The 20496-nt window shown below is 43.8% G+C and overlaps 1 long non-coding RNA gene across 1 annotated transcript in view; it reads right to left on the bottom strand.

The window, feature by feature from the left end:
• Window positions 1-725: 725 nt before the first annotated feature.
• The window catches only part of LOC129524218 (uncharacterized), a 51329-nt gene continuing 31558 nt past the window's right edge, over window positions 726-20496 (bottom strand). Inside the window, exons 3-4 of the long non-coding RNA XR_008667958.1 lie at window positions 2329-2470; window positions 726-1033 (exon numbers count right to left, since the gene is read on the bottom strand). This is a non-coding gene — a long non-coding RNA (uncharacterized lncRNA). The remainder of the gene's footprint in view (window positions 1034-2328; window positions 2471-20496) is intronic.

Raw genomic sequence — 20496 nt, forward strand, 5'->3', positions numbered from 1 at the left:
GAAAAAAGTTCTAGAGACACTGGGGGGTGATGATTGCACAACCACATCAATGTACTTAGTGCCACTGAACTGTACACTTAAAATGGTTAAAATGGTGGATTTTATGTTATATGTATTTACCACAAGTTTTTAAACGTGATATAAAAAAGTTCGTTTCCAAGTGAGGATTTTTAATATTTCCTAAAATTTCTGACTCTGTGGTTAAAATGGCTTCCAAATGACACAGATTTGTTCTCCTGTGATCTTAACAATATATACAGAATACCCAGAATCTCACACACATGAGAATATGGTGACATCCAGCTGCAAAGATTTCAAAGTTCAGAGCAACAAACCACTAGGGCTTTTTCTTGGTTTTCTGGACAATGCACCTAAAAGGCTTTTCTGTTCTTCAAAATCCTAAAAGGTATGTCTTGTAGTTCTACTCACAGGGGAAGTAGATAGGCTAAGAAGGCAAATGCACGGCAAATCATTCTCCATGACAAATCACAATGAACACTCTGCTTTGCTTTGCTGCTGCAGCCAATGACCCCGGAAGCAGTGCTGTTCACCATTGCACCTCCCAGGGCTCCTCCACCTGGTGCCTCCCTCACCCTGTCTGTGGCTCTCCTGCCTAGACATGTCCTGTCCACTGAACTGAATTGGAGGAAGGAAATATTTGTCATGAGGAACCAATTACTCAAAGATACAAAGTATATATGTACATACATTTTCCAGTTTTTTTTTCATTTTTCTAACTTTTATTTTAAGTTCAGGGGTTCATGTGCAGGTTTGTTACATAGGTAATAAATTTGTATCATGGGGGTTCATTGTGCAGATGATTTTGTCACCCAGGTATTAAGGCCAGTACCCATTAGTTATTTTTCCTGATCTTCTCCCTCCTCCCACCCTCCTCCCTCCTATAGGCCCCAGTGTGTGTCGTTTCTATTTTCATTTTCAAAGAGAGATCTCTGAAGGCCTCACATTACCTGTTCCAGAAAACTTTTGACAACAGCGACTTCAAATAAGGTAAATATTCATCACCAGATACAAGCTGAAACGAAAATAAGTCATCAATGGAATCCTAATGAAAATAAGTCCTTAAAACAATCTTTCTTTTCTTTTTTCGGGAACTCTGTGGATGGCTACGCGTTTGATTCCTTTTCTCATGTCTGACTCTGTTTTTGGGGGTGTCATGTGGCAAAAAATAAAATAAAACTAAAAATAAAAAAATTTTAAAAAGGAGGAGGATGGGCTTTTAAGCCAGAGAGAGAGAGATCCCATTCCTGGCCCTCCCGTGTGCCAACTGAGCAGCTCTGGCTCTCTGGAGGCCCCAAGCTGTCTATCTGAAGATGATAACACAGGCATCCATGCTGCAAGATTGTAGCAAGGATTAGAAATTATGTATGAACAGCATTTGAAGCAGTGTGCAATAAATTATGCCAATGATCGTGATGTCTGCATTGCAAAGACAGTGGCGTATGTCACACACCAATACCTTTACACTGCTCAGGGCAACCACACCTCCCTCACCATTCCCCAGGAAAAGGTGCTCTGCTCAGAGTCCCGGGAGACAGCACACCCAAGGTGGCCCAGATTCTTTCCCCTTAAACTATTGCCTATTTTATCAGTGTGGAAAACTGGGCAAATAGTACAATCACAGCAAGAGTCTCCCCATCCGTAAATGTTGCATCAGGCCAGGTACAGTGGCTCACACCTGTAATCCCAGCACTTTGGGAGGCCTAGGCAAGTGGATTGCTTGAGCTCAGGAGTTCAAGACCAGCCTGGGCAATGTGGCAAAACTCTGCCTCTACTAAAACTACAAAAAATTAGCCGGGTGCGGTGGTGCATGCCTGTAGCCCCTGCTATTCAGGAGGCTGAGGTGGGAGAATAGCTTGAGCCCGGAAGGCTGAGATTGCAGTGAACTGAGGTTGCAGCAGTGCACTCCGGTCTTGCGACAGAGACCCTGTCTCTAAATAAATAAATAAATGCTGCATCAGGCCTCAATGCTTGAGACCTAAATCTGACTTATATCTGTTTTGGCCAAATTCCATGCTGATCCTCTAGAGACAGCACCCAAGCCACAGGACTGCTTAGTATTTTCTCCGCACTGCCATAGTTCCTCACTGCTGTGGTTCTCTTTCTTCTTCCCATTTCTCACTATTGTTCTGTTTCCTTTCATATAGACTATATTCCAGAAATATGAACATTAAAGCTTAAGAACAGAGCTCAGCCTGTAATCTCAGCACTTTGGGAGGCCAAGGTGGGTGGATCACTTGAGGCCAGGAGTTTTAGGCGAGCCTGGACAACATGGAGAAACCTCGTCTCTACTAAAAATACAAAAATTACCCGGGCATGGTGGTGCAAGCCTGTAATCCCAGCTATTCAGGAGGCTGAGGCAGGAGAATTGCTTAAACTCAGGAGGCAGAGATTGCGGTGAGCTGAGATCGCGCCATTGCACTCCAGCCTGGGCAACAGAATGAGACTCCATCTAAAAAAAAAAAAAAAAAAAGAACAGAGTTCAGTTCTTATTTAATACAAGTCATTCTTCATCAAAGGAAATGCTTATGCATATTCAGAGGAGAATAACAAATATGGTCTGTCGTGTCTTCCAGAACTTGGTATCTTCTTCCTTTACCATTGGTGCTACCACCAAGGGACACGAATGCATGCTAATCACAGATACTTAGTCAACTCATCTTTCTGCCTCGCCTTGCCCTATTTCAGGGAGCCTTCTCCCAGTGTCCCTGCAAGTGACCTTATCCCCTCAACCACAGCTGGTTGGATCAGGGATGACTACTTGATCCAAGCTGGGCCAATCAGATTCTTTTTTAAGAAGTGATTATTGAAATACAGGAGTTCTAGCTGGCCTCCTGGGAGTACTTAAGCTGGAAACTGATCAAGACTGGGAAGACTACATCGGGTCCACATGGAAGTAGAAATGGAGTCTGCAGAAAGCAAAAATGAAGCAGATAGCCAGAGAGAAGCAGATGAGAATATGCACAGGTCAGAGAGAGAGGGAGAGAGAGAGTGGAGAGAAAGTCTTCCTGTCTGAGGGCTTTCTAATTGCTGGTTCCAGCCATTCCTAAGACCCAGAAATGTATCCTTGGGTTCTTTGAGAGACACTCGTATCCTTCTGATGGCTTTCTCTTTTTGCTTAAATTAACTTGAATGGAGTTAATTTAAGTTAACTCCATTAACTTTGGAGTTAATGTTCCTTGAAAGCAAAGAGTCCCTGTAACAATGCTTCTTATCTTAGCTACTCACCCAATTGGGTGATGCCATCACCATCACCACCAGCAATCACAATGGAACCCATTCCTCTTGAGTGCAGGGAGTTGGGAGCCAGCACCCCTTAGACAGCAGAGCCAAATGCCAAAAGCGCATCATACTAGCTTGTAGTAGCATTTGTTAGCCAAATGGTGTGCTGGCAAATGTCTAACAACCAACTCACCTGGAGACAAAAAAAACCCAGTTTGAAAGATTTGCCAATTTCCATGGTGTAAATAGCCCCACCATTGCCACTTCTAATGTTATATTGCTGAACACAGACTTTGGAAAAGATACTCACAGTGGACTCTTGGGGGTCAGGACAAGTGGCTATCTAGCCTACATTTTCTGATTTAGAAATACTTCCTGGCTCCCTTTTTGTGACTTGGTTCTTGTCATCTCACTCTTGGGTTAATGGTTTAGAGTGTTATTAGCTCTATGTCTTTTATTCTGAACCAATTTAAATCTCTTCTGGAGAAGGCATAGGAAAATCATTTTTAAAATACAGCGTCATTCTTCTCTGAGAACCATAGTTTTATGCCCTCTCAAACACTAAGAGAATAATAATAATACTGAACACTCATATAGCAATTCACAGTGTCTAAATTATCTCAATGGCATGCTATGGTGGCTAGAACATAACTTTGCCATCACACTGACCTACTTTGAATCCCTGCATAAAGGATGCATTTGGTAAATGTTAGATTTCCTTTCACACATAACGACTCATTTGCTCCAAGTATTCATCCAGCCTCAGTGTTGATCTTGTGCATGACAGCCAAAATCAGAAAAGACTCCTAAACAAAGGCTACAACTTTCTCAAGGGATCAGTTGTCCCTTTTAGAAAGGCAGAGCTGACTCTTTAGCTGAGGCTGGAGGCAGAACACACCTGAGTCCAGTTTTAAGAAACCTCACACACTCCCTTTCAGAGACCAGAAGGAAAGCTGGACCCCAATGCTGCACTTCTTGTGTTCTACTTTGAGCTGAGTTTTTGTCCCCTGGTTCTGCTTGCAAGAGACAAATGAGACAAGAATTCAAGGGAATCATCTCCCTCTGTAGACTGCCAAAGATGCACATCACCCTAGCAACCGCAGAGGGAGAAATGCCCTTTGCTGGTGTGCGGTGGGGGTGTCTCAGTGGTTCTCCTGTTAGGTTTCAGCTTCAGCTCAAACCATTTCCAGTTTTACCTTTCCAGTGATTTGAAAACAAACACTGGAGCATGAACCAACTTGACCCATCATTCCTTCAACTCCCCTCACTCTTGACTATCCGCTACTCCTGGTTTGGAAGAAACCTAAATGTCCCAGGCCCCATTAGTCTCTGGGTCTTTGAGAACCAAGGACATAACTTTCCCATGAGCAAATGGCTCCCCAAACCCTGCCTGGAGAGCTTTCAAGTCAAGACAAAGACTTTATCTTATAGCTTCTTCAGTAGGGTCTTGTGTTTTGGACAACAGTTTTGAAAATCCTTAGCAACACATTTCTTTAAGTGGAATCTCATATCAAAGTCCTAAAAGAGATTTAAAAAAAAAGTACAGCTGTTTCTTTATGGCCTTTTAAGTCTTTTTTTCAGATCTCAAAAAATTAGAAGTTGAATTAGAAATTGAAACTGGTTGAATTGCAGTGAGGGCCCCAAGAGACTCCTGCAGACCTGAGCCCTGGTCCCTCGCTTATTGAAAAGGCCTTAACACATGGCAGGGAAACCCTAGGGCTCCTAGGGCTCAGTTTGAAAACCACTGCACTAGGAAGCTCTTTCTCTGCCTGTGTGCAGGATCAGGAGCATCCAAAGTGAGTTGACAGCTGGGGGCAAGGAAACCGGTTAGTAGTTTGCTACAGTTGATCAAATGAATGTTAAAAAGACCTACCTACAGGTCTTTTTAGGGGGAGACATTCCAGGGACAGAGTAACTAGGACTGGGCAACTAACTGGATGTGAGAGTCACAGCAGAGGACAAAGATGCCTCTGATTTTTCAAGCTTGTATGACTGCGAAAATTATGGTAGAAATTCAGTAGAAATGGCACTCAGGAAGAGAAGGAAATAATCCATTTGGTCTGGGGCATGCCATGTATTTTGTCTGGACTAGTTTAGCTTCTCTCTTTGAAACATCCTGGGAGCACTTCTATCCTAGATTGAGAAGGTGACCTGTCCACAAGTTCCCATAGGAAACCAGGAGGGAGCAATGGCCCCATCATGCCTCATAGGCAAACATGCATAAGACACAAAGCACAAAAATATATGCCGGTTGCAAGGGAATAGGACTCCAGGCTGTGAAGTCTATTTACCCCAAAGTCATGGACAAATGGTCAAGATCAAGCTTCTAAATAAAAATGTGCTCTCTCTCCAGGCTCAGCCCTTCTGAGGACATGAGCTGGCAGCATTGCTCTCAGCCAGAATGCTGTCAGATCAGATAGTTGACAAATGTTTGCTCAGAGCCTGCTATGTTGGGGTTAGCCTAGAGAGGTGAGATTACTGGCTGTCCTCAGGATTCAAGCAGCCTAAGCACACAGATGGGGTCACCCAGACCACTGTTTATTCTCCAGAGTGAGTTCATTTGTTTATCTCAGAGTGATCCACAAATAGTGACTTCATGCAGTTATGACCAGGGATTCTCTGTGCTCCATGACCCAGGCTGGATGCACTTGGCTGTCACAGTTAGAAAGCTGTCACAGGAAGATCTTCTAGTGCCAATCTCCTTTCTCCCTCTGTTTGCCACTGGATCACCAGAGAAGGCAGATGGTGCCCTGCAAACACATCCAGAAACCAGACAAATGTGACTCACGTTGATAATGGAAATCCAGCAGTGGGCACACCATCGCATGGGACTAACCGCTGCAAGGAGATCCTGCAGGGAGGTGGGAGAGGCAAATTTCAGGTCAACTCAAGGAAGAACGACCTTGATGGTTGAGAGCACAGCCTGCAGAGTCAGTCTGCCTGGGCTTGAGTCCTTCCTCCCTCCACCAGTTACTGGCTCTGAAACCTCTCTGTGCCTTAGTTTCTACGTCTTTTAGAAGGGAATAATGATTAATACCTCCTAAGCTGGATATAAGCATAAAGAGAGATAAGCCACATAGAGATTTCAGCACAGCAGTGTCCACATACCCAATACGTGGTGATCATTCTTAAGTCCCATTCCACAAAGGAGTGGGATGCACCAGGGGTAGGAGGTGCCCTATCATGTGGTTTTCCACCCAGCATTTGGACACCTTTGTCAATAAATAATGCAGAGAGATTTCAGTGTGGGTGGGGAGCTGACTCTCTTTTGCTTACTCTGAAGTCACTTTCACAGCTGAGACTGAAATATGGAGTCCAGACATATCCTTTCTTCGTGAGCGCCTGCATCACCCCATGTTCATGCTGCCAGCATTCACAGGACACCTACTCCGCCCAAAGCATCATGTACTGTGTCAACAGTCGAGGAATTTTAACCCCAAAGACAAGGCAAGCTTGTGTACAGCCAGTTACTGTAGCCATGGCTCTAAAGACCCCAGGAGAAGGACGCAGACCAGGTTACGTGCACTAATCAAACAAGGACTTGTTTTCTATTTCTGCCTTTGGGATTATCTAAGGGATTGGCAGGTCTGTAAATCGCTCCAAGCTGCTTGACCACGCAGACACCAGACCTGCTACCGAAAACACCCTGCCAAGCATGATGCTGTTTATCAAAACAAGGTCTTCAAAAATCTTTTCTCTCAATTTCCACTCTATTTCCTAATCAAGAAATAGATAATCCCAGGAGAAAATCAGTTTGCATTTCTCTTCTTCTCTCTGTCTGTCTCTCAGCCTCTCTGTCTCACTCTGCCTCCTTCTCTCCCTCGTTTCTTTCCCTCTCTCCCCACCCCCTCTAGCTTTTATCATTTTAAGCTGTATGCATGCCATTCTTCAGGGGATTAAAGTCAAATTTAGTCTTCTGCAATTGTTATTACCTACCCCTCGGCTTATGAGATGCATTTGCCTGCATTTGTAATGCATCGATAACTTCCACTCTCCTCCAGTTGTAAACAATGCATTATATTAAATAGCCTGTGTGTAGCCTTGTATTGAAACAGACGATAAATTAGGACTTCCAGTTCTTGGTTTTTACTGATTCCTAAACCTGCCAGTTACATGCCTGTCTGCCCCACTGAACATTCTCTCTAAAGCTGAGAATGCACAAAGCCCTTGTTCACCGTTCCTCCTGTCTCCATCACTGCTGCCGGCTGTCAGTTTCACACCACCAAGCAGATTGTAATTGGCAGGATGAGGTGCAGAAATAGGGAATGGTTTGAATACGTGGTTCTCACCATACACACATGCACACACTCACAAAATCCAAAATTTCTCTCTCTCTCTCTCACACACACACACACACACACACGCACGTCTTTCTGACTTACAATGTTCTGCAAATTTAGCGACTTGATTTGTGAAGCTTCTAATCAGAATCCACAAGGGCTGCCCTCGTTTTCTAGCCCATGGATTGGAAGCAAGCAGAGAAAGGAAACACAATGCAATCAACACCCAGTCCCATTCTAACACAGCCAGGCCTTCCCGGTCCTGGACAGATGTTGCTTTGGGAATGTGCCCTGCTGGGAGCCAGCCCTTATGTTTTTGTCAGGAAGCTTCTCTGGGATCTGAAATCTGCAAACTTCTCAAGAACCGTAATCACCCTGTCCAGCCTTGAGTGAGGTCCCGGAGCAAAGAGCAAAAACTCTGGAAAGAGGAATCTAGCTCAAAGAATCTTGCGTCGTTTATATAGATCTTTCCCCTCAGAGCAATGAAAACTCAGCATCAATCTTTCCAGTCGGTGTAATCCAACATCTACCAATCTTTTGCAAACGCAAATCTAGATGAATTGGATCACTTAAAGCAGCGTTTCTCAACCTGGGCACTATTGATGTTTTAATCCAGATCATTTAATTCTTCATCACAGGGGGGCTGCCCTGTGCATGGTAGGATGTTTAGTAGCATCCCTGGCCTCTCTTTACTTAGATACCAGTAGTACCTCCTCCCAAGCGTGACAATCAAAAATGTCTCCAGATATTGCCAAATGGTCCCCGCAGGGCAAAATCGCCTTGGTCGAGAACCACAGTGACAGTTATATTTAGTCTTGATGTCTGCCCATCGTTACAGGATTTCACATCTAATAAAGCCCAGAGGGTTCCTCTAGTCCTGTGGTTCTCAGAATGTAGTCCCCAGACCAGCAGCATCAGCATCACCTAGGAACTTTTTGGAAATGCATTGAGCCCCACCCCAGATACATGTAGTCAGAAATTCCAGGGAGGGGGCCTGACAATCGGTGTTTTATTGAGCATCCTGGGTAATTCCAATGCAAGCTACAGTTCGAGAACCGCTTCGCTCCTCCAACCTCTCATTATTACAAATAGAAAAATCAAGACCCAGAGAGGTAAAGAGACTTCCCCAAAGTCACAGAGCTTTTTTTTTTCTTTTTTTTTTTTTTTATACACAGAGTCTCGCTCTGTAACCCAGTGGCATGATCTCAGCTCACTGCAACCTCCGCCTCCCAGGTTCAAGCTATTCTCCTGCCTCAGCCTCCTGGGTAACTGGGATTACAGGTGCATGCCACCACACCCAGCTAATTTTTTGTATTTTTTTAGTAGAGACAGGGTTTTACCATGTTGGTCAGGCTGGTCTTGAACTCCTGACCTCAAGCGATCCACCTGTCTCAGCCTCTGAAAGTGCTGGGCTTACTGGCGTGAGCCACCATGCCCAGCCTCCCAAAGTCACAGAGCTACTTTGAGAGGCAGACTGTCTACCACCTGAACCAAAGCACTTCCACTCCATCACTCTCCCGTGCACCACCCTGGACCACTTCCCCATCTCATGCTTCAGCCCTCTTGCCCCTTTTCTGAATTGCACTATTCTTTGTGCTTGTTTTCGTGATCTTTTACCCTTTGTGAGATATTGTCCACTAACTAGGCTGAGAATGAGTTTAGCAATCTCTGTTTATACTTCCTGCTAGCAGTGGAGCGCATGGCAGTGTGTACGGCAGTGAGCCCAGGTCTGCGTGGCTGTTTTGTGGGTGATCTCTGTTTGTGTCTCTATGTGTGTGCCTTTATGGCTGTGGCCATATGCATGCATCCAAGCATGTGTGTGCATGTATTAGTTTTCTTGGGCTGCCATAACAAAGTGCCACAGACTTACAGAACAGAAAGGTATTGTGGCTTACACAACAGAAAGGTATTGTCTCACAGTTCTGGAGGTTGGAGGTCTGATATTAAAGTATTGGGAGGTTTGGTTTCATCTGAGGCCCTCTTCTTGATGCCTCATCACGCAGTCTGCCCTCTGTGCTGTGCCCCTGCCATCTCCTCTTCCCATAAGGTCACAGTCACATTGGAAGGGTCCCTCCTAATGGTCTCATTTTGACTTTATCACTTCTTTAAAGTCCTTATTGCCAAATACAGTCACAGTACTGGGTGTTGGGAATTCAACATACAAATTCTAGGAGGACACAACCGAGCTCATAACAGTGCACAGAAAGGGGACATGAAAGTCAGAGGCTGTCTTTGAGCAGCCACGCTCCCCTCTCTGGCCCACATCTCCAAATGCAGGATCAGTAACCTGTGACCACCGCTGGCAGCTTGTCCCTTAATTTGAGGGCCAGTGGCAGGCATGAATCTTGTCAGGCAGATTTCAGGCAGGCAGAAACTGACATGTTCCTTCTTTCAGATCAAATGACTATAAAACTCATCTCTTGGGGCTTTCTGGAAAACATAACATGTTAATCCAGGGTCACCAGATTGACTATTTTTGATGAAAATTCAAGCAGACGGTGTGATTATTTTCCCCCTACAGTTGTCAGAATTAAAAATAGTAATTTTCACATCAGGTGAGCAGAGCCTCTGACCCCCTAGTCTTGTATGAATATTACTAATTTAAAAACACATAGTAAAATAAATAGACTTTCTAATTCAGAAGCAGCTCTGAACTACCAGCTGATTTCAATCCTGATTTGAGTCCAATGTGGATGCATCTGGGTCACTGTAGAAATTGTGTATTTAGGAGGCAGAATGACCCAGGCTGCAAATGAATAACAGAGCTTAAGTAAGAACCCGGGAGTCCTGACTTCAACCCACAGGGTTATGTTCAGCCAGGTTTTGTCCATTTCAAATGGCACAACAGGATCTTCCTTGACAGATACCTTGGGGTCAGGGCAAGCCACTCCTCGGCCTTGGGTTCTAGTAGCAACTGAAAGCTAGGACACAGGCAGGAGGAGATCACCAGGCCATCCTTCCCCATCCAGCACTTGAGGTTGTGTGAGCTCCTAGAAATGGGAGGACTTCAGTCCCTGATGAGGATTAGTCCACAGATCTGTGGGGAGAGTGTAATATACAGCCCCAGGTCAAACAGGTCAGACCTGGAAACCTAAATAGCAGATTGGAACATACGAAATTGCCTTTTTTAAAGTCAAAATGGCCGGGTACAGTGGTTCACGCCTGTAATCCCAGCACTTTGGGAGGCTGAGGTGGGAGGATCATCTGAGGAAAGGAGTTAGAGACCAGCCTGGCCAACATGGCGAAATCCCATCTCTATTGAAAATACAAAAATTGGCTGTGGTGGCGTGTGCCTATAATCTCAGCTACTCAGAAGGTTGAGGCAGGAGAATTGCTTGAACCCAGGAGGCGGAGGTTGCAGTGAGCCAAGATCACACCATTGCACTCCAGCCTGGGCAACAGAGCGAGTCTCCATCTCAAATACTACTACTACTGCTAATAATAATAATAATAATAATAATAAATAAAATAAAATAAATCAAAATGAGTAGAATGTTGGCAAGTTCATGTAGTTCAACTTATAACATTCATGGGTCTCCCTACAACTGTCTTATGAACCCTCCATAGCCCCCGACACTTAGAGGACTCAAGGCACTGCTGAAGAGAGGAGAGGATGCAGGAGATAGCTTCAGAGAGCTCACAATCTAATTCAAGACTCAGAAAATCAGACCAGCCACCGTGGTTCACACCTGTAATCCCAATACTTTAGGAGGCCCAGGCAAGAGGATCACTTGAAGCCAAGAGTTCAAGACCAGCCTGGGCAAAATAGTAAGACCCCGTCTCTATAAAAAATAAAGAACTCATCAGGCATGGTGGTGCACACCTGTAGTCCCAGCTATTTGGGAGGTTGAGGCAAGAGGATCAAACGGTTGAGCCCAGGAGTTTGAGGCTGCAGTGAGCTATGATTGCACCACTGCACTCCAGCCTGGGCAAAAGAGGAAGACCCCGTGTCTAAAAAAGGAAAAAAAGATTCAGAAAATTAAGTTGGTTCTTGTGTTATTCCTGACTCAGAAAAATCAGAACTCAGTTCTGCAGTTCTCTAGTCTTTACACGGAAGATTCCTTAACACCAGAAACTACTGTATCTGTGAGCTGGTGGATGTCCACAAGCTGTTTGCTACCAGTTCATGAAAAGTAAGTCTAGAAATTGAAAATAATCATTGAAAAACACTTATAACAATTTGACATCGTAATTTTATTTCTGTTGGCTCTAACAGTAAAAAAACAGAGTTTGAATTCTGTATATCTGAGTTTTTATTGCACTTTTCTTTCTTTTCTTTTTTTTTTTTTGGATGGAGTTTCACTCTTGTTACCCAGGCTGGAGTGCAGTGGTGTGATCTCTGCTCACTGCAACCTCTGCCTCCTGGGTTCAAGTGATTCTCGTGCTTCAGCCTCCCGAGTAGCTGAGATTACAAGCACACGCCACCACACCTAGCTAATTTTTTGTATCTTTAGTAGAGACGGGGTTTCACCATGTTGGCCAGGCTGGTCCTGAACTCCCGACCTCATGTGCGCCACCCGTCTCAGCCTCCCAAAGTGCTGGGATTACAGGCGTGAGCCACTGCGCCCGGCCTATTTCACTTTTCTAATTATTCAATGTTATTGTACTTTAAAAATTATCAGTCCACAATGGATTAGAAATATTTTTTAAAGGTCTTTCACCACAGATACCTGAGAAGTAATGATCTGCAGGAAGGTAGATATCAGCTTAATGTAAATAACAATAACTATTGTCATGATGTTTATTACGTACAGGTCCCATTATAAAGTCTTGCAACATAAATTCATTTACTTCTCACAGCAACTTTCAGGTAAGAACTATTATTACTCCAATCTCACAGATGAGGAAACTGAGTCACAGAGAAGAGAAATTACTTTGCTAGTATCGCACAACCAGTCAATCATAGGGCTGAGATGGGAATCCAGGCAGTTTGGCTCTTGAGTCCATGATGGTAACCTCTGTGATGAAACATACGCGATAACTTGATTCATATGTAAGTGGGAAAATATAAAGAAAATCAAGGAATGATTAACACCAGAACTTGGGAAGGAGACATTGGTGGGAGGAAGGAAGGCAGGGGACATAACAGGAGGTGTGCGTGCCAGGCGTCAAAGGCCTGCTTGCATTCTATGCCTTAACATGGTGAGGAATATATACAGATGTTCGTTCTATAATGCTATCATCCTCCAACTGTACACACACATTTTACTCACTCTTTGATGTATATGATACGCCTCACAGTTTTAAAATTTTTTGGAAGGAGTAACTGGAGCTGTCAAACAATGGCAGCCACGGCCTCTGGAGAGGATAAGCGCCCCCTCAGGGAGAGGACAAGAACAGCCATTCTCCTCCATCAGGCACAGGGCAGGTGCGAGGTAGAAGGACCTCAAAGTTTACTTCTATTCAGACTCTAAGCTTCTTCCTAAAGTCACATTCTAGAATTCACAGGAAGGAAGAAGTTCACATTACCTGAGACTTCGTAGCCACGCCTTTATAGAGTGATGCAGAATTAACATTTAAGGTTGACAGAAGTGCCCCACTTGAGAAAATATACCAGAGCACAGTTTACAGTGAGAGAGGGTACTGAGGGAGTCCTTGGTATATTTCGAGAGCTTTCATTGTATGTGACTGGTACATTAATACTGATGCAGAAAAAAATGGGGGCCACTCCAGGAAACAGGTGATGCCACTTGCCTTGGAGGAGACTGCAGTAAAATGCATATTTGTGCCGCACAATAACTTTTTTTTTTTTTTTTGAGACTGGGTCTCACTCTGTCACCCAGGCTGGAGTGCAGTGGTGCGATCACAGCTCACTGCAGCTGCGACCTCCCTGGCTAATGCAATCCTCCCATCTCAGCCTCCCAAGTAGCTGGGACCCCAGGCCACCACACCAGGCTAATTTTTTAATTTTTTGTAGAGACAGGGTCTCACTATGTTGCCCAGGCTGGTCTTGAACTCCTTGGCTCAAGCAATCCTCCTGCCTCAGCCTCCCAAAGTGCTGGAATTATCGGCATGAGCCCCCATGCCCGGCCTAAGAGCTCCTCTTGATGTGTAGACAGCTAGTGTTGCTAAGACAAGTCTGGGTGTGAAAGGTTCGAACCATTTTGGGGTATCTCGACAACAGCTATGTGAGATGAAGACTTAGACCCCTAATCACCAAGAAAGCCAGGTTGATGTGCAAGGCAATTCAACAAGCATGTTCCTGAGAGGCTGTAGATCACTGGGTCCCACACCAAACCAGTTGAATCAGAATCTTTTCTGAGTCGAGCCTAGAAATCTGCATTTCTACAAATCGCATCCCCCACTCTGTGCTTCTGGTTGAGGTATTCTGGGACCATGGTAAGACAACCAGGTAAATTAAGAACAAAGATTTGTAATCACACAAACCTGGATCGAATGTGGTTTCTGCACTTACTTGTTGCATGGTCTTGAACAAGTTATTTGACTTCACTGAGCCCTAGTAGTCCCATCTGTAAAACTGCGTGATGATATTACTTACCTCTCAGAATTACTGGGAAGATTTAATTAGAGATTGTATATAAAGTACAAGGACTTGGCTATAATAAGCACTCAAAATCTTTCACCACATTTATTTACTGTCATTTGTGAGTATCCATAATCTGGAAGACAACGTGGGGAAGAGGCAGAGGGAAGAATACCAAAAAAGAACAAATAGCCCCCTCCCTTCAAGGAAATTCTCTCTAGTGGGGCTGCTTTTAAAGCTTTCCTAGGTCAGGAATGGTGGCTCACACCTGTAATCCCAAATTTTTGGGAGGCCAAGGTGGGAGCATCACGTGGGCCCTGGAATTCAAAACCAGCCTGGACAACATAGCAAGACCTGTCTCTCCAAAAAATAAAAAATGAACCAAGCGTAGTGGTGTGTGCTTGTAGTCCCAGCTACTTGGGAGGCTGAGGTGGGAAGATTGCTTGAGCCCAGGAGTTCAAGGCTGCAGTGAGCTATGCTTGTGCCACTGCAGCCTGGGTGACAGAGTAAGATCTTGTTGAAAAAATAAAAATAAAAATAATAATAATAATAAAACTTTCTTATAAACTTATCAGGAAAATAAATTCTCAACTTTTTTCTAGGGTTATCAAGGCATTACCAGCCTGTGTTAAAGACATTTTAAACCTTTGATCTTATTTGGGAAACACCTTTATAGGTTGGAGGTGGGTGGGAAATCTACTGAGACCGTGTATAAGCCAGAAAACACCTCCTTTGAACCAGACTGGGGACTATGAGTGACATTAAACTATCGATTGACCATAAGTTTACCAGCCTATGCCCTGTTTATCCTACTGACCCCTTTGTGCCAATAGATTTAATGCCAGAAAGCACTACAGCCTTAGGGAATGTGCAACAGTGCTATTGGCCTCTGTTTGTCAAACTCCCTTTTATGGGACAGTGGCTCCCAGGACCCTATTCCCATCTATCTGCTCAGTAAGAGGAGAGCAGGGAAATCATGTCAGTCTCCTCTGATGCACTTGGACCATGCTCTTGCAAAGCCCATGCCCTCTAAAGGGAAAATGAGCCCCCAGTGAAAGCACATCTGATTCTTCAAGTTTCTGTGAGCTAAGCATTTGTAAGTACTATTGCTAATTCTCTGTGCCAATGAAGGAATATCAGTAGCAGCTTTATTTCAAAATGATAATTAATCCAGAAATTGCTACCTGGGGATAGCAAGTTCTAAGACTGCACAATTCTTCAAATAAATTACTCTATTCAAACTGACCCAGACAAAGCTAAAAAGTTGTACACCTGCCCTAATCTGAACTCTTCCCACATCTGTGTCCATTCTAGAGCTAAGCAGCTGTGTCCATTCTAGAGATAAGCAGCAATCCAGGATTGATGGAAAGCCATCCAAAGCTGATTCTCCTTCTCTCTGATTTGAACCTGGTTGGGGCGATACACAAGGGTTTTAGTTCAAAAGACCTCTTAGTAAAATTAAAGACTGCATAGAAGCATACCTGTACATGAGAGCTAGTGAATACATTGATGTAAGAATTTTATGACCTTGCTAATTATGTTGAGAAGAAATTTAAATCAAGATTTTTTAAGGAGGAACAACAGTTGGATAATCCATCATCAGATAAGTGGCAACTGATTACTAGGAAAGAGTCATGATTGATAGTTATGATGCTTACCTTGGTAAAGTGGATCTCACTGGATCCTCTGGGTAGATATTTAAAATATTGATGCCAGATCCTATCCCCAGACCAATTACATCAGAATTCCTGGGGATAGGACCCAAGCACCAGTATTTTTAAAGATTCCCAAGTGGTTCTAATGGGCAGCTTGGTCTGAGAATGTTGCCTTTGTTAGCAGAGTTTACTTACCTGAAGCAGTAAATGCTGCTTTTAAAGTAGTTTGACTTTTTCCCTTTAGCACCAGGGGAATCAAGTTGATTAATTAACATTTTCCAAACAACAGCAATGAATTAACTGCTGCTAATGTTCAGGCCATGGAATTAGACGTGACTCCCGTACATCAGACTCATCTCCCCACATAGAAGCTTGAACATAGGTTTCCGAGAACGAGGGCTTAGCAAACAACAATCAGAGATAGATTGACCTTAGCTGAGCAAGCACCATGTAGGGAGCAAAAAGATAACATTACAAGTTCGTTTCCACACTCACTCAAATATGTATTCAGTGTGTCAGGAACAGGACTAGGAGCTGGAGGTCCTCAGATTATGAGAATATGACCAAGGCAGGAATTGAAAGTCTAATGGGGAGAACAAAATGTAGACAAAACTTTCCAGCCATGCAACAGGTGATCAAGGTACGCAGCAAGTACTTCCCTCCAAGGGGGAAGCACAGAGGCCTTGAGGTGACAGATGAGGCTTCTTGGAGGAGGAGATGTATGAGTCGATTCTAGCAGGGTGAGTGGAAATCTGCCAGGTCAATGGGGACTAACACACAGGCAAAGGCAGAGAAGAGCTTGAGCAGTTCTGGGAACAGCGTGTGTCACAAATGACACTGGAAAGGCAGGCAGAGACTGATTATAAAGACCCTTGTATGTCACCGAAGGATTTTTACCTTAACCTTAAAGGCAGATCATTTGAGTCCTGGAGTTCAAGACTAGCCTGGGCAACAAGGCAAATCCTCATCTCTAAAAAAATACGAAATCATTAGCCAGGTATGGTGGCACACACCTATAGTCCTAGCTACTCAGGAGGCTGAGGTGGGAGGATCACCAAGCCCAGGAGGTCGAGGCTGCAGTGAGCTGTGATTGTGCCACTAAATTCCAGCCTGGGTGATAGAGTAAGACCCTGTCTCATAAAATGTAAAATATAAATAAAGCAGGGAAGTGACATGATCAGATTCACATTTGGGATGACCACTCTGGCAGTTTAGAGAGCCTTGCTACTCAAGGTGTGGTGCATAGACCAACATCATCGGTACCGCCCAGTAGCTTGTTGGAAATTCTAAAAACCTCAAGCCCTATTTCAAACATACTAAATCAGAATCTATATTTTAACAGGCTCCCCAGATGATTCACGTGCACGTTAAAGTTTGAGACACACAGTTAAGAAAGGATAAATTTTCATGAGAAAGAGGTGAAACTTAAGGAAGACCATTAAGGAGACCATGGCGATAATTTGTTAAACCTTTTCTTTAAACAGTTCTTTAACAATTACATATGGATGAGGACTCCATGTCCTCCAAAATACCCCATTGATAAGTGAAACATTTAAGCAATAATTGTACAGATAAGCTGAATTTTCTTCTTAAATTACCTTCATTTTCCACCAGATTAGCAAGAATCCCATAGATATAGCCATAGCGCGAGAACCACATGTCATGTGTACTGAACTATGCAATATGTATTGCAGAATTTCAGAGAGAGATTCAACAGAAGGGAGGGGAGGTCTCCTTGTCTAGTTTTAATGATAGGTACAGGCATGAGGCCATAGTCTTTCCTTCTGTTATCCCAAAGCCCATGAGTGGTGTGGACACAGCCTTGATAATAGGGACCCAGAGACTGAGACTAAAGTCAAGTGTGAACTTTACAATTGCTGATTGTGTGTTCTGAGAGACAGAGAAAGAGACAGAGATCTGAAGAGAGAAATGGAAGAGGCTGTGTGTCTTGGGGTAGTCTTTAGTGAAGAAAATCCCCTCTCTCTGATCATGGACAATAGTATTGATGGGACCAAGCTGATTCTCTTTTTCATTAGAAAATAGGCTTCTCCTAGAAGTGAATCTTGAAGAATTTGAAAGAGGGAGTGTGGTCTACTAGGTAAGAAGTAGGAGGTTTAAAAAAACAAACAAGCAGTCTATAAATACATAGACTATAAATACATAGCACACATACACCTCATCTCTAACAATCAGCATGTTATTGAACAGGGTGTACAAATTGGACTTGGGTTAAATTAAATCTATTTTAAGCCCATTCTGGGAATTTGCTATTTAAAGAAATCCTTTGTAAAGTGGATAATCACCCACTAATGAAGCTTTTGTTAAATCTGGAGTTCTACAAAGCTAAAGTTCCCAAACTGACTGTGCTGGAAAGATCATCCCACAGATACCTGGTAGAGTACAACTTGTCTGTGTGCTGGAGAACCAACCTCTGTTAGGAAACCCACCTTCAAAAAGAAGTGGAATCCTGTCCTTGCAGAAAATGAGTGATGGACAGGGAAAAGAACCCATAACGTGGTGACTAGAAGAGAACCTGGGACCCAGGGGTCAAGTGGAGCAGTGGGAGCTGGTAAAGAAACAGCAGATGAGTTTGTTGGCAGCAAATGGGACATAGACAGCAGAGAGAGTGAATGACCACAGAGGACAGGGAGATTATACTTGAATTATTACTAAAACCTCTTATTTTCTTGTGACAGCATCTCTTACCAATACTAAATCTTTCTTGTCTCTAACCTCCGGATTTCTAAAGCCGATATCCAGAATGTTTCAAAATGCATTAATCCAGTTACCTTTGTGGCATCTGTGAGTTCTTAACTAACTAGAGAAACATTCTGGTTGGGTGCAATGTAATATACGAGTAATTTAGTGTTAATCGAGTGATCTTGCATATCTTGACTCTAAGCACCAAAAGGGGACAGCCTTCTCGCTGGCCTCCTTAGATCGCCCTCACAGAAAAGAGGGAGTTTAAATGAAAAACTGAAAGATGGGGGAAGTTTGGTAATTGGGAAAGGGAGATAGGAAAAGGCAATCAGAGTTAAAGCCAGAGGCATAGCTACATAAGACCTTCTCTTTTAATTACCAAGCACAAGTCGTGGGCTCTCCAATAGAAAGACCTACCCAGCCATAAGCCTGGAATGGGACCCCAAGAAAGGACCCAGGGTGAGGAGCTGAGGACTGAGCAGTTCCACTTCCCAATAGTGATCTAGGATCACCATATCCTCCTTAGCCACTCACACAGTCCATACACTGGACTCCCTCTGCCTACATCCCAAGACTGAATGAGAAGGAAATTGTTCATTCGTTCAATAAATATGTATTGAGCCCCAAATAATATTGGGGCAGGAGGTTTGAGAATTACTCCTTTGCCTTCATAAAGAGTTGGCATGGAATGAGAAGGAAATTGTTCATTTGTTCAATAAATATGTATTGAGCCCCAAATAATATTGGGGCAGGAGGTTTGAGAATTACTCCTTTGCCTTCATAAAGAGTTTGCATGGAGTGGGAAGATTATGAGAAAGGCTAAGAAATAGTTCTGCAGGTCAAAGAAAAGCAGGTCTCAATTTAAGTAAGTTGGATGTTAGAAAAAAGTTTAGTTAGGCCGGGCACGGTGGCTCATGCCTGTAATCCCAACACTTTGGGAGGCCGAGGCGGGCAGATCACTTGAGGTCAGGAGTTCAAGACCAGCCTGGCCAACATGGTGAAGCCCTGTCTCTACTAAAAATACAAAAATTACCTGGGTGTGGGGTACACGCCTGTAATGTGAGCTACTCAGGAGGCTGAGGCAGGAGAATTGCTTGAACCCGGAGGCGGAGGTTGCAGTGAGACGAAATTATGCCACTGCACTCCACCCTGGGCAACAGATCTCACTCAATAAACAAAAACAAAAAAAAAATTTTGATCCCATGGCTGTTAAACATTGCAGTGGGCTCCTTCTAAGGTCATAGAGACAGAGGGATTTCCAAAGAAGCCTTCCTGAGTGATGTGTGATTTGGAGGACAGGATAAATACTTGGTAGCTTCCTCACAGGTGGAGGTGAACCAGATCAGAGCCCTTTTTCTGAGACTGTCATCTGCACAGCCCTCCTGCTGCATCTGCCCCTCTTCACCTCACCAGGTCCTGCAGAAGAAAGAGGCTGGGATGTCTCCGAAAGGTGGGAGATAGAGAAGCACTGGCCCAGGAAATCAAAAGAGAAATCAAGGGATCAAAAACTCCAGTAGATGGACCAGTGAAAGGGTCAGAAAGGGGTTAAGTAGAGTCGAAAGAAGCACCATTTAGATTTCAACCAAGATTTCAACCAGCTATTTCTCAAAAGCTTTTAAGACAGCATGTAACTTAGCAACTGACCTATGTTTGTTTTTTGTTTTTGTTTTTAACCCATGTCAGTTTCTCAGTAGTTACTATCAGCAACAACAACAACAACAATGCTTGGAATTGTGCATTTACTGAGAGATGGGAAGCAAGGAATAAAAATTATGGGCTATGTCCTGTTTGGCAAGGTTGTGTCAAGACAGGACACCAAAAGAGATGAGCCAAACATCCAACCCTTGGGATTCTCAGAAGAAAAATTAAGGCCTGAAGGCTGTCCCTGAGCCCAGAAATGCTCTTAGAAGAGTATATCCCAGAAGAAGGCCCTGGTGGGACATCTCCTTGAGATGCTTCAGGAAAGAAGCACTTGCAGGTTTTACTTCTCACTTACCTAAAAATCAGCACCAAACTAGGCAAGTTGTCTACACAGACTCCTTTGTTGTTGTATTCCACATTTCCCAGACAAGTCATCCCCCTGGACCAAAGAGACTAGGAGAGAGTTCAGGCTCTTTTATAGCTGACTTGAACCGCA

The sequence above is a fragment of the Gorilla gorilla genome, chromosome 7 (genome assembly GCF_029281585.2).
Source record: "Gorilla gorilla gorilla isolate KB3781 chromosome 7, NHGRI_mGorGor1-v2.1_pri, whole genome shotgun sequence".
Classification (NCBI taxonomy): domain Eukaryota; kingdom Metazoa; phylum Chordata; class Mammalia; order Primates; family Hominidae; genus Gorilla; species Gorilla gorilla.